The sequence below is a fragment of the Hyla sarda genome, unplaced genomic scaffold (assembly GCF_029499605.1).
Source record: "Hyla sarda isolate aHylSar1 unplaced genomic scaffold, aHylSar1.hap1 scaffold_866, whole genome shotgun sequence".
In the NCBI taxonomy this organism is placed as follows: domain Eukaryota; kingdom Metazoa; phylum Chordata; class Amphibia; order Anura; family Hylidae; genus Hyla; species Hyla sarda.
Genome location: NW_026610894.1, coordinates 54,876 through 66,534, shown reverse-complemented (window position 1 = coordinate 66,534; position 11,659 = coordinate 54,876). Strand labels below are relative to the sequence as shown.

At 47.8% G+C, this 11,659-nt stretch overlaps 3 non-coding genes and 2 pseudogenes across 3 annotated transcripts; all 5 read right to left on the bottom strand.

Moving 5' to 3' along the window:
* Nucleotides 1-3,599: 3,599 nt before the first annotated feature.
* LOC130348099 (U2 spliceosomal RNA) lies at nt 3,600-3,790 on the bottom strand. Its single transcript, XR_008885890.1, has one exon. It is a non-coding gene; the product is annotated as a U2 spliceosomal RNA (small nuclear RNA).
* A 2,097-nt stretch (nt 3,791-5,887) lies between these two features.
* On the bottom strand, nt 5,888-6,071 carry LOC130348152 (U2 spliceosomal RNA). Its single transcript, XR_008885934.1, has one exon. It is a non-coding gene; the product is annotated as a U2 spliceosomal RNA (small nuclear RNA).
* Nucleotides 6,072-6,765: 694 nt separating this feature from the next.
* On the bottom strand, nt 6,766-6,925 carry LOC130348155 (U2 spliceosomal RNA; annotated as a pseudogene).
* Nucleotides 6,926-9,033: 2,108 nt separating this feature from the next.
* On the bottom strand, nt 9,034-9,224 carry LOC130348108 (U2 spliceosomal RNA). Its single transcript, XR_008885895.1, has one exon. It is a non-coding gene; the product is annotated as a U2 spliceosomal RNA (small nuclear RNA).
* Nucleotides 9,225-11,292: 2,068 nt separating this feature from the next.
* Nucleotides 11,293-11,496, bottom strand: LOC130348147 (U2 spliceosomal RNA; annotated as a pseudogene).
* Nucleotides 11,497-11,659: the final 163 nt, after the last annotated feature.

The window sequence follows — 11,659 nt, the reverse complement described above, 5'->3', positions numbered from 1 at the left end:
AGGATTTACGGATAAAGCCCTTTTTTAAATTTTCCTGGACGTATTCAGACATGGCAAGAGTCTCTGGGACGGACAGAGGATAGATTCTGCCCCGGGGTGGAGTAGTGCCCGGGAGGAGGTCAATAGGACAATCATAAGGCCTGTGAGGAGGTAGAGTCTCAGCTTGTTTTTTGCAAAAAACGTCCGCAAAGTCCATATAGGCCTTAGGGAGACCGGTTACAGGAGGAACCACAGAGTCACGGCAAGGGTTACTGGGAACCGGTTTTAGGCAGTCCTTGGAACAAGAGGGCCCCCAACTCCTGATCTCCCCAGTGGACCAATCCAGGGTTGGGGAATGGAGTTGAAGCCAGGGAAGTCCAAGGAGAATTTCAGAAGTGCAATTGGGGAGGACCAAAAGTTCAATCCTCTCGTGATGAGATCCGATGCACATTAGAAGGGGCTCCGTGCGGAAACGTATGGTACAGTCCAATCTTTCATTGTTTACACAATTGATGTAGAGGGGTCTGGCGAGACTGGTCACCGGGATGTTGAACTTGTTGACGAGAGAGGCCAAAATAAAATTTCCTGCAGATCCGGAGTCCAAGAAGGCCACAGCAGAGAAGGAGAAGGCAGAGGCAGACATCCGCACAGGCACAGTAAGACGTGGAGAAGCAGAGTAGACATCAAGGACTGTCTCACCTTTGTGCGGAGTCAGCGTACGTCTTTCCAGGCGGGGAGGACGGATAGGACAATCCTTCAGGAAGTGTTCGGTACTAGCACAGTACAGGCAGAGATTCTCCATGCGGCGTCGTGTCCTCTCTTGAGGTGTCAGGCGAGACCGGTCGACCTGCATAGCCTCCACGGCGGGAGGCACAGGAACAGATTGCAGGGGACCAGAGGAGAGAGGAGCCGGGGAGAAGAAACGCCTCGTGCGAACAGAGTCCATATCCTGGCGGAGCTCCTGACGCCTTTCGGAAAAACGCATGTCAATGCGAGTGGCTAGGTGAATGAGTTCATGTAGATTAGCAGGGATTTCTCGTGCGGCCAGAACATCTTTAATGTTGCTGGATAGGCCTTTTTTAAAGGTCGCGCAGAGTGCCTCATTATTCCAGGATAATTCTGAAGCAAGAGTACGGAATTGTACGGCATACTCGCCAACGGAAGAATTACCCTGGACCAGGTTCAACAGGGCAGTCTCAGCAGAAGAGGCTCGGGCAGGTTCCTCAAAGACACTTCGAATTTCCGAGAAGAAGGAGTGTACAGAGGCAGTGACGGGGTCATTGCGGTCCCAGAGCGGTGTGGCCCAAGACAGGGCTTTTCCAGACAGAAGGCTGACTACGAAAGCCACCTTAGACCTTTCAGTGGGGAACTGGTCCGACATCATCTCCAAGTGCAATGAACATTGGGAAAGAAAGCCACGGCAAAACTTAGAGTCCCCATCAAATTTATCCGGCAAGGATAGTCGTAGTCCAGAAGTGGCCACTCGCTGCGGAGGAGGTGCAGGAGCTGGCGGAGGAGATGATTGCTGGAGCTGTGGTAGTAACTGTTGTAGCATAACAGTCAGTTGAGACAGCTGTTGGCCTTGTTGCGCTATCTGTTGTGACTGCTGGGCGACCACCGTGGTGAGGTCAGCGACAACTGGCAGAGGAACTTCAGCGGGATCCATGGCCGGATCTACAGTCACGATGCCGGCTGGCAGGTAGTGGATCCTCTGTGCCAGAGAGGGATTGGCGTGGACCGTGCTAGTGGATCGGTTCTAAGTCACTACTGGTTTTCACCAGAGCCCGCCGCAAAGCGGGATGGTCTTGCTGCGGCGGTAGTGACCAGGTCGTATCCACTAGCAACGGCTCTACCTCTCTGGCTGCTGAAGATAGGCGCGGTACAAGGGAGTAGACAGAAGCAAGGTCGGACGTAGCAGAAGGTCGGGGCAGGCAGCAAGGATCGTAGTCAGGGGCAACGGCAGGAGGTCTGGAACACAGGCTAGGAACACACTAGGAAACGCTTTCACTGGCACGATGGCAACAAGATCCGGCGAGGGAGTGAAGGGGAAGTGAGATGATATAGGGAAGTGCACAGGTGATAACACTAATTGGAACCACTGCGCCAATCAGCGGCGCAGTGGCCCTTTAAATCGCAAAGACCCGGCGCGCACGCGCCCTAGGGAGCGGGGCCGCGCGCGCCGGGACAGGACAGACGGAGAGCGAGTCAGGTACGGGAGCCGGGGTGCGCATCGCGAGCGGGCGCTACCCGCATCGCGAATCGCATCCCGGCTGGAGGCGGTATCGCAGCGCCCCGGGTCAGTGGAACTGACCGGAGCGCTGCAGTGAGAAGAGTGTAGCGAGCGCTCCGGGGAGGAGCGGGGACCCGGAGCGCTCGGCGTAACAGTGTGTGTGTGCGCGTATATATATATATATATATATATATATATATATATATATATATATATTTCTCCGCCGAAATCACTTTTAAACCCATTTCCACCTTTTTTTCCCTTCTCTTCCTCTTACTTTTTTTCACGTTTTTTTACGTTTTTCTCCTTTTCGCCTCTTTTCTGGGCGTATTATTCTTCTTTTTCTTCTTTTTTTTCGTCTAATGAATACCCCATCAGTGCAGCAATGCTTATTCAATACCGCCAGCAGATGGAGACACTGGGGGATAATTTTCTAAGGATTTATACTGATTTTTCCTGTCTGAATTTGTCGCACAGAAAGTTGCAGGCCAAATATGTGTGACATTTCTGCGACTTTAGCTTCTAGAGCATTTTTACAACATTATACATAGGTGCTGAATACATAAAAAGCGACTGTTCAGCGACAGACAAGTCGCATCGGCTGAAAGTAGGCCAGAATGTCAGTCCATGTTGGAGCAGGTTTAGATACAGTCTAAAGTATAGATCTCAAAGTCTGTGCACAGAATTTAGCAAGGGCCTCGCACCTTCTGATGCATCAGGTAGGTGCACAATAGCATAGCCTAACCCTCTGTACTTTGGTCTATATTGATGCGGGACATAGACAGCCAGCTGATGACCAATCCATTAGTGCAATGGATGGCTGGAAGCATTTGTCTTTGCCTTTGCAATACCACAGAAGCAATGCATGGTCAATGTACAGCAATGACACACCTGTGTGAACAGCCAGGAGACCCCCCCCCCCCCCCCATGTTATGTTACATAGTTACATAGTTAGTACGGTCGAAAAAAGACATATGTCCATCAAGTTCAACCAGGGAATTAAGGGGTAGGGGTGTGGCGCGATATTGGGGAAGGGATGAGATTTTATATTTCTTCATAAGCATTAATCTTATTTTGTCAATTAGGAACATTCAGCACCCACCCGCTATCAAGGCAGCTGCCTATCATGTCATGCCCTACCTGCACAGGTGTGCTGGCTACTCAAATGATCCAATTAAGGAGGCCATTTAGTCAGCAGCAGCAGAAGTCCTGTGCCTGGACGCTCCAACAGCGGCCAGACACAAGCAGAAGCAGAAGCAGCAGAAGCAGCAGCAGCACCACCTTTTGTTTTTTGGCTGCAGCAGCAGCAAGGCCCACAGGGCTGGCTAGCTGGCTAGCCAGCAAGCAGGTAGCAATGAAAGTAGGAATCTTTCTTTTTAACCCTGTAAGGGGGTGGTGCACTGTACCCGAAGATACTGCCATATCGGGTCAATGCATAGGGCGACGGAAGCAAGCTTCGAAATCGGCCCCTGTTCTCAAAAATCCATTTAATATATGGTCCCCAGATAGGGGACGTATCAGATATTAAACTGATAAGAACAGATACTACACTTGATCTTAGCCAAAAGGCCGAGAAGCGATAACCGTGAAAGGGGCGGGCCCAACAAGGTGCCCTTCATGGGCACTATCACTGCTTGCTGTCAGGGAGGCTGCCAGACAATTTTCCAAGCACACTCTGGGCTGGGGGGCAGTCAACCACCAGTACACACAGCAGAACCTAAACCCATACCATTATTGCTAAGCAGCAAGACAGGGGCCCATTGCACTCCCACGGGGCCTTTTTAAATGCAATCCATAACCCGGATTTGCCAGGAACCCTTCTTACTCCTCCTACTTGCATGTGACACTGGGCTTAGGATCTGCATAGGAAACACACACACAAGCACACACCTACCTTTGTTGCCTGCAGATGCCTCCTTGGCTGTCCCCAAACGGTATCAAACCAACACCCACGGGAAGCTGTAAGCATAGAGGACATGCCTGCACCCCATTGGACTTACCTGTGTGGGTTAAACCCGGGTTATTTGACAACCTATGGCGGTGATGGTTCTGCTCAGGCAGAGCAGTGCTGATGCTCCTCATAAAGCTGTCGCTGCTGTGAAGGTTCTAGGTGACATCACAAATCCCTATGGTTACATACACAACAAAGCTGGGTTGTTGTTGTTTACACTCTGCAAGGCCTGTGGAAGTGAGTGACATCATAGCACTGTAGTTCTGAGGGTTCTAGATGGATGCAACAATCTCCTGTTGCTTCTATGAAGGCCATAATAGACGACATCACCAAACAGCTCCATAGTCACATACACAGCAAAGGAGAGATGTTGTTTACACCTAGTGATGTCAGTGGTATTGAGTGACATCACAGCACAGTGCTAAGGCTCCTGGGCCTGGACACAGCAGCGGCTGCAATATCTCAACGGAGAATACGTTTATATATATGTGTGTGTGTGCGCGTATATATATATATATATATATATATATATATATATATATATATATATTTCTCCGCCGAAATCACTTTTAAACCCATTTCCACCTTTTTTTCCCTTCTCTTCCTCTTACTTTTTTTCACGTTTTTTAACGTTTTTCTCCTTTTCGCCTCTTTTCTGGGCGTATTATTCTTCTTTTTCTTCTTTTTTTTCGTCTAATGCATACCCCATCAGTGCAGCAATGCTTATTCAATACCGCCAGCAGATGGAGACACTGGGGGATAATTTTCTAAGGATTTATACTGATTTTTCCTGTCTGAATTTGTCGCACAGAAAGTTGCAGGCCAAATATGTGTGACATTTCTGCGACTTTAGCTTCTAGAGCATTTTTACAACATTATACATAGGTGCTGAATACATAAAAAGCGACTGTTCAGCGACAGACAAGTCGCATCGGCTGAAAGTAGGCCAGAATGTCAGTCCATGTTGGAGCAGGTTTAGATACAGTCTAAAGTATAGATCTCAAAGTCTGTGCACAGAATTTAGCAAGGGCCTCGCACCTTCTGATGCATCAGGTAGGTGCACAATAGCATAGCCTAACCCTCTGTACTTTGGTCTATATTGATGCGGGACATAGACAGCCAGCTGATGACCAATCCATTAGTGCAATGGATGGCTGGAAGCATTTGTCTTTGCCTTTGCAATACCACAGAAGCAATGCATGGTCAATGTACAGCAATGACACACCTGTGTGAACAGCCAGGAGACCCCCCCCCCCCCCCCCCCATGTTATGTTACATAGTTACATAGTTAGTACGGTCGAAAAAAGACATATGTCCATCAAGTTCAACCAGGGAATTAAGGGGTAGGGGTGTGGCGCGATATTGGGGAAGGGATGAGATTTTATATTTCTTCATAAGCATTAATCTTATTTTGTCAATTAGGAACATTCAGCACCCACCCGCTATCAAGGCAGCTGCCTATCATGTCATGCTCTACCTGCACAGGTGTGCTGGCTACTCAAATGATCCAATTAAGGAGGCCATTTAGTCAGCAGCAGCAGAAGTCCTGTGCCTGGACGCTCCAACAGCGGCCAGACACAAGCAGAAGCAGAAGCAGCAGAAGCAGCAGCAGCACCACCTTTTGTTTTTTGGCTGCAGCAGCAGCAAGGCCCACAGGGCTGGCTAGCTGGCTAGCCAGCAAGCAGGTAGCAATGAAAGTAGGAATCTTTCTTTTTAACCCTGTAAGGGGGTGGTGCACTGTACCCGAAGATACTGCCATATCGGGTCAATGCATAGGGCGACGGAAGCAAGCTTCGAAATCGGCCCCCGTTCTCAAAAATCCATTTAATATATGGTCCCCAGATAGGGGACGTATCAGATATTAAACTGATAAGAACAGATTTTTTTTTTTTTTTTTTATCTAAAGCCGAGGAACGTGCTTTCGATTCACCCAAAGTGCAAGAAAAAGTGCAAACGTGTTACACAAAAAAAAACGTGCACAAAGGATGCGGTCTATCGCAAGCCCTTCTCCGATAGGAGAGAGGCCCCCCAACAAACCTTACCCTTCGCCTCCGGACCAAAAGGTACCTGCGAGGTTCCAGGTTCGATGTCCCTTTTCGCCGAAGCTACTAGGGGACCACAAATGCTCCCGGCATCCCCCTTGGCGTTAGCCAAGGTATCTGCCCGCAGAGCCGATTACGGTAGGTACCCTGCCAAAGCAGGAGTACCCGGGGTGTTTGCAGGGAGGTGCGGAACCTAATGGCCACACACACCTCCCCTAGACCGCCAGGAGGGACACCCAGAAGGGCTACCGCATCCTGACAAATCCTGTGAACACACAACACGCAAAAAGTGACACAGTGAGACAAAAAAGAAATAAATAAGTGAATGTGTGCAGATATACTGCCCGGACATTCGGCCGGATCTATAAAAATTTCTCTGATCCTAGCCAGAAGGCCGGGAATCAAGAGGTGAGTGCCACAAGGTGAAGAGATTATGGTGCCCGTGCGTCAACTCAGTGAGTCTATTCTCCCAGTGAGTTTCGGCACCTCGGGGTCACCACTCCCCGAGGCACAAAAGTACCTCGGCTCTAGACCCTCTCAGCCTCATGGCGAGACCCGGAGGGAACAGGTCACATCGGGGCAGCCGTCGAGCTGATTCCTCAGAACCAGCCCCGGAAAGCCCTGGTACACCTGCATCCTCCATGCAGCACCCATCCCCACCAGCATGAAAACTGATAAGAACAGATACTACACTTGATCTTAGCCAAAAGGCCGAGAAGCGATAACCGTGAAAGGGGCGGGCCCAACAAGGTGCCCTTCATGGGCACTATCACTGCTTGCTGTCAGGGAGGCTGCCAGACAATTTTCCATGCACACTCTGGGCTGGGGGGCAGTCAACCACCAGTACACACAGCAGAACCTAAACCCATACCATTATTGCTAAGCAGCAAGACAGGGGCCCATTGCACTCCCACGGGGCCTTTTTAAATGCAATCCATAACCCGGATTTGCCAGGAACCCTTCTTACTCCTCCTACTTGCATGTGACACTGGGCTTAGGATCTGCATAGGAAACACACACACAAGCACACACCTACCTTTGTTGCCTGCAGATGCCTCCTTGGCTGTCCCCAAACGGTATCAAACCAACACCCACGGGAAGCTGTAAGCATAGAGGACATGCCTGCACCCCATTGGACTTACCTGTGTGGGTTAAACCCGGGTTATTTGACAACCTATGGCGGTGATGGTTCTGCTCAGGCAGAGCAGTGCTGATGCTCCTCATAAAGCTGTCGCTGCTGTGAAGGTTCTAGGTGACATCACAAATCCCTATGGTTACATACACAACAAAGCTGGGTTGTTGTTGTTTACACTCTGCAAGGCCTGTGGAAGTGAGTGACATCATAGCACTGTAGTTCTGAGGGTTCTAGATGGATGCAACAATCTCCTGTTGCTTCTATGAAGGCCATAATAGACGACATCACCAAACAGCTCCATAGTCACATACACAGCAAAGGAGAGATGTTGTTTACACCTAGTGATGTCAGTGGTATTGAGTGACATCACAGCACAGTGCTAAGGCTCCTGGGCCTGGACACAGCAGCGGCTGCAATATCTCAACGGAGAATACGTTTATATATATGTGTGTGTGTGCGCGTATATATATATATATATATATATATATATATATATATATATATAAAAATATATATATATATTTCTCCGCCGAAATCACTTTTAAACCCATTTCCACCTTTTTTTCACTTCTCTTCCTCTTACTTTTTTTTCACGTTTTTTTACGTTTTTCTCCTTTTCGCCTCTTTTCTGGGCGTATTATTATTCTTTTTCTTCTTTTTTTTCGTCTAATGCATACCCCATCAGTGCAGCAATGCTTATTCAATACCGCCAGCAGATGGAGACACTGGGGGATAATTTTCTAAGGATTTATACTGATTTTTCCTGTCTGAATTTGTCGCACAGAAAGTTGCAGGCCAAATATGTGTGACATTTCTGCGACTTTAGCTTCTAGAGCATTTTTACAACATTATACATAGGTGCTGAATACATAAAAAGCGACTGTTCAGCGACAGACAAGTCGCATCGGCTGAAAGTAGGCCAGAATGTCAGTCCATGTTGGAGCAGGTTTAGATACAGTCTAAAGTATAGATCTCAAAGTCTGTGCACAGAATTTAGCAAGGGCCTCGCACCTTCTGATGCATCAGGTAGGTGCACAATAGCATAGCCTAACCCTCTGTACTTTGGTCTATATTGATGCGGGACATAGACAGCCAGCTGATGACCAATCCATTAGTGCAATGGATGGCTGGAAGCATTTGTCTTTGCCTTTGCAATACCACAGAAGCAATGCATGGTCAATGTACAGCAATGACACACCTGTGTGAACAGCCAGGAGACCCCCCCCCCCCCCCATGTTATGTTACATAGTTACATAGTTAGTACGGTCGAAAAAAGACATATGTCCATCAAGTTCAACCAGGGAATTAAGGGGTAGGGGTGTGGCGCGATATTGGGGAAGGGATGAGATTTTATATTTCTTCATAAGCATTAATCTTATTTTGTCAATTAGGAACATTCAGCACCCACCCGCTATCAAGGCAGCTGCCTATCATGTCATGCCCTACCTGCACAGGTGTGCTGGCTACTCAAATGATCCAATTAAGGAGGCCATTTAGTCAGCAGCAGCAGAAGTCCTGTGCCTGGACGCTCCAACAGCGGCCAGACACAAGCAGAAGCAGAAGCAGCAGAAGCAGCAGCAGCACCACCTTTTGTTTTTTGGCTGCAGCAGCAGCAAGGCCCACAGGGCTGGCTAGCTGGCTAGCCAGCAAGCAGGTAGCAATGAAAGTAGGAATCTTTCTTTTTAACCCTGTAAGGGGGTGGTGCACTGTACCCGAAGATACTGCCATATCGGGTCAATGCATAGGGCGACGGAAGCAAGCTTCGAAATCGGCCCCCGTTCTCAAAAATCCATTTAATATATGGTCCCCAGATAGGGGACGTATCAGATATTAAACTGATAAGAACAGATACTACACTTGATCTTAGCCAAAAGGCCGAGAAGCGATAACCGTGAAAGGGGCGGGCCCAACAAGGTGCCCTTCATGGGCACTATCACTGCTTGCTGTCAGGGAGGCTGCCAGACAATTTTCCATGCACACTCTGGGCTGGGGGGCAGTCAACCACCAGTACACACAGCAGAACCTAAACCCATACCATTATTGCTAAGCAGCAAGACAGGGGCCCATTGCACTCCCACGGGGCCTTTTTAAATGCAATCCATAACCCGGATTTGCCAGGAACCCTTCTTACTCCTCCTACTTGCATGTGACACTGGGCTTAGGATCTGCATAGGAAACACACACACAAGCACACACCTACCTTTGTTGCCTGCAGATGCCTCCTTGGCTGTCCCCAAACGGTATCAAACCAACACCCACGGGAAGCTGTAAGCATAGAGGACATGCCTGCACCCCATTGGACTTACCTGTGTGGGTTAAACCCGGGTTATTTGACAACCTATGGCGGTGATGGTTCTGCTCAGGCAGAGCAGTGCTGATGCTCCTCATAAAGCTGTCGCTGCTGTGAAGGTTCTAGGTGACATCACAAATCCCTATGGTTACATACACAACAAAGCTGGGTTGTTGTTGTTTACACTCTGCAAGGCCTGTGGAAGTGAGTGACATCATAGCACTGTAGTTCTGAGGGTTCTAGATGGATGCAACAATCTCCTGTTGCTTCTATGAAGGCCATAATAGACGACATCACCAAACAGCTCCATAGTCACATACACAGCAAAGGAGAGATGTTGTTTACACCTAGTGATGTCAGTGGTATTGAGTGACATCACAGCACAGTGCTAAGGCTCCTGGGCCTGGACACAGCAGCGGCTGCAATATCTCAACGGAGAATACGTTTATATATATGTGTGTGTGTGCGCGTATATATATATATATATATATATATATATATATTTCTCCGCCGAAATCACTTTTAAACCCATTTCCACCTTTTTTTCCCTTCTCTTCCTCTTACTTTTTTTTCACGTTTTTTTACGTTTTTCTCCTTTTCGCCTCTTTTCTGGGCGTATTATTCTTCTTTTTCTTCTTTTTTTTCGTCTAATGCATACCCCATCAGTGCAGCAATGCTTATTCAATACCGCCAGCAGATGGAGACACTGGGGGATAATTTTCTAAGGATTTATACTGATTTTTCCTGTCTGAATTTGTCGCACAGAAAGTTGCAGGCCAAATATGTGTGACATTTCTGCGACTTTAGCTTCTAGAGCATTTTTACAACATTATACATAGGTGCTGAATACATAAAAAGCGACTGTTCAGCGACAGACAAGTCGCATCGGCTGAAAGTAGGCCAGAATGTCAGTCCATGTTGGAGCAGGTTTAGATACAGTCTAAAGTATAGATCTCAAAGTCTGTGCACAGAATTTAGCAAGGGCCTCGCACCTTCTGATGCATCAGGTAGGTGCACAATAGCATAGCCTAACCCTCTGTACTTTGGTCTATATTGATGCGGGACATAGACAGCCAGCTGATGACCAATCCATTAGTGCAATGGATGGCTGGAAGCATTTGTCTTTGCCTTTGCAATACCACAGAAGCAATGCATGGTCAATGTACAGCAATGACACACCTGTGTGAACAGCCAGGAGACCCCCCCCCCCCATGTTATGTTACATAGTTACATAGTTAGTACGGTCGAAAAAAGACATATGTCCATCAAGTTCAACCAGGGAATTAAGGGGTAGGGGTGTGGCGCGATATTGGGGAAGGGATGAGATTTTATATTTCTTCATAAGCATTAATCTTATTTTGTCAATTAGGAACATTCAGCACCCACCCGCTATCAAGGCAGCTGCCTATCATGTCATGCCCTACCTGCACAGGTGTGCTGGCTACTCAAATGATCCAATTAAGGAGGCCATTTAGTCAGCAGCAGCAGAAGTCCTGTGCCTGGACGCTCCAACAGCGGCCAGACACAAGCAGAAGCAGAAGCAGCAGCAGCACCACCTTTTGTTTTTTGGCTGCAGCAGCAGCAAGGCCCACAGGGCTGGCTAGCTGGCTAGCCAGCAAGCAGGTAGCAATGAAAGTAGGAATCTTTCTTTTTAACCCTGTAAGGGGGTGGTGCACTGTACCCGAAGATACTGCCATATCGGGTCAATGCATAGGGCGACGGAAGCAAGCTTCGAAATCGGCCCCCGTTCTCAAAAATCCATTTAATATATGGTCCCCAGATAGGGGACGTATCAGATATTAAACTGATAAGAACAGATTTTTTTTTTAACTTGACTACCCTTACGGGGGCAACTTTATTAAAAATTAAATAATATTAACAAAGTTGTGCAAATATGTCAATAAATACAGTTACATATAAATAACATATTTACAACATATTAAAACATAAAATGGGCACTTGGTGGCTTTACAAGATAGAATTCCATTCTTTTAAAAACCATTTTCTAGATAAAAGCGGAAATCTCTTCTTG